Source organism: Callospermophilus lateralis, chromosome 2 (genome assembly GCF_048772815.1).
Source record: "Callospermophilus lateralis isolate mCalLat2 chromosome 2, mCalLat2.hap1, whole genome shotgun sequence".
In the NCBI taxonomy this organism is placed as follows: domain Eukaryota; kingdom Metazoa; phylum Chordata; class Mammalia; order Rodentia; family Sciuridae; genus Callospermophilus; species Callospermophilus lateralis.
The window spans coordinates 61570719-61573289 of NC_135306.1; the positions used below are offsets into that span (position 1 = coordinate 61570719).

Below are 2571 nucleotides of genomic sequence, written 5' to 3' on the forward strand. Positions count from 1 at the left end.
AGGAATAATACATTTTTAAAAAAATTTTCTTTATTTTTTTATTTTTAGTTAACTATACATTGCAGTAGAATATATTTTGGCAGAATATACATACATAGAATATAACTTATTCTATTTAGGTTTCCACTCTTGTGATTATACATGATATGGAGTTACCCTGGTCATGTATACAAACACAAGCCTAGGAAAATTATGACGAATTAATTGTATTGTCTTTGCTATCGCCCCCCCCCACCTTCCCTTTTGTTTCCCTTTGTCTAATCCAATGGATGAGAATTTCTTAATGGGGGGAGTGTCAGTGAAATTTTTTCTTTAAATACAATATGATCATTAACAAGCTAGTAAATCTTAATTGGAATGATTAAGATAGCAAAATCATACTTTGCCTATGAAAAGTTATGCCTAATCTTTTGTAGGGATAGCTACCATATATGAAGAAGCAAAGATGCAGTTACTTTCTTGCACACCCAGGAATGTTAAGGAATCTGGTCTTAGAATGAGCCAGTCATCTTCTTCCTCTCCATCATCTTTAACATCTCATTTCCTCTTTTCCCCTGAAAACCTTCTTCCTCTTCTTCCTCCTCTTCCCCTTCTTCAGCATAGTCATAATCATCTTCATTCTAAATTTCTTCTTTCATCAAGTATGAGAGGCCCACTTCCATTTCTCCCTCTCTCAGCTCTGAATCTGCTTTGTCTTCCTCCTTTTCTTCCTATTCTTCCTCCTCTCCCTCATGTCCTTCAGGTGGACCAGCTTCATCTTCCTTTTTATCTCCATCATCTTTATTTCTATCCTCCTTCTCCTCTTCAGAATTTGGTGCTTCTTTATTCTTCTGATCAAATCCATTAAACTATATGTTTTGTTTCAACAGTTCACAAATACTTTCTCCATAATCTTCCAGGTTTCTGATCTCTCAATTAAACAAGTCAAGACTTTTCAAAATGTTAAGATTTTGCAGAGCTTCCAATGTAGTAAGCTCTTTTATTTTGTTTCCACTCAGATTGAGATAAGTAAAATCTGGACATTTTTCTGTGAGGATTTTCAAGCCTCATATATTTTCAACTTTCAAAGTTTATTTAAGCTGGGAAGTTGGGCCAGTGAACTTAATTTCATATTAGCCACATTTAGAACTCTAATTCTTCAGAAGTGGCATTCAGAACTTCAGTTTCTCCACTGACACACAGGACATTATCAAGAACTAACTGTCACCTTCTCTGAGGCTCTGTTCCTTAACTCCCTATTCATGTCCTCTTCCTGCTTTTCTGCTACTACTCCCTTTCCTGCCTTTCCCACTACCTCCCAACCTTAAAATTTTAAAATCTTTGGGAATGAATGAAAAGAAAGACAAATGCCCACTACCACCAGATAGGTGTGGGGAAAGAAAGAAGAATGACAAAGGAGTACAAGGAGTTGGGACTTTAACTCAGCCGCCACCACCTCCTTGTCCACACACCCACGGATGCATACATGTACATGCATATGCGTGCGCGCATACACACACACACACACACACACACACACACACCCCAAGAGTTCCTCCTGGCTTTGCATTTATATATATGTAACTTTTATGTGTGTGGTGGTGGTGCTGGGGATTGAACCCAAGGCCTTATGCTAAGCATGTGCTCTACTACTGAGCTATATCCCTAGCCTTTACATATTTTTAAACTTTTGAGATAGGGCCCAGGTGGGCCTTGAACTTGAGATTTTCCTAGTCCCTCCCAAGTAGCTGGGATTATAGGTATGTGCCACCACACCTAATGACAAATACAATTTTGTGTCAAGAGTAATAGCTGTGAAGTGGCTAACAGAACTGGGTCTACAAATCATGGACCTAATTTATAGATCATAAAATTTTTAGGGTTCTTCAGTTTAATTCCATTTGAGAATGGAAAATTATCCCATTAGCTGAGAAAATTATCCCATTATCTCTCACAGTTTTGATGTTCATTAATTATTTGTTGAATGAATGAATGAAATGTTTTGCCTAAGGTCTCACAGAGGTAGATTCTGCACCAGAACTTAACTTCATGCTGAGCTTGGTGCTTATTCTTCTGTGCTGATATACCTTGCTATACTTTGGATTTTGAATATCCTCCAAAGGCCCATGTATTAATTGCTTGGTCCATAGGGTGGAGCTATTTGAGATGGTAGTACTTTTAAGAAGTGAGCTTAGTGGGAGGTCTTTTAGTCACTGGGGGGTGTGCCCTTGAAGGGGACTCCAGCCCCTTTATCTCTATCTCTTTTCCTGCTTGGATCATGATTAGGTGAGCAGTTTTGTTCCACCATGTGTTCCCACCATGATGTAGATAGCCCAGGCTTGTCCTTGGTTTCTGACAGGAGGCTTTCTCAATAACAATGATTGGGATTTGGTGAGACAGGATCTCCAAAAATTGCTGAGAGATCAGGGTCCGGACAGTGTCCCGATTGCTACCTTCTCCTTATGGAGATTGGTTAAGGACGCTCTCCTAACTGATAATGTAAAAATTAAGGAACAACTTGCCAAGTGCGAGCAAGTCCTCAATGAGGTTCAGGAGGAGCAGATGGCCGCGTCTCTGAAGGACGAAAGTCCC

General features: G+C 39.3%; 1 pseudogene; it reads right to left on the reverse strand.

The window, feature by feature from the left end:
• Nucleotides 1-282: 282 nt before the first annotated feature.
• LOC143386159 (acidic leucine-rich nuclear phosphoprotein 32 family member E pseudogene) lies at nt 283-2287 on the reverse strand (annotated as a pseudogene).
• Between the last annotated feature and the right edge of the window lie 284 nt (nt 2288-2571).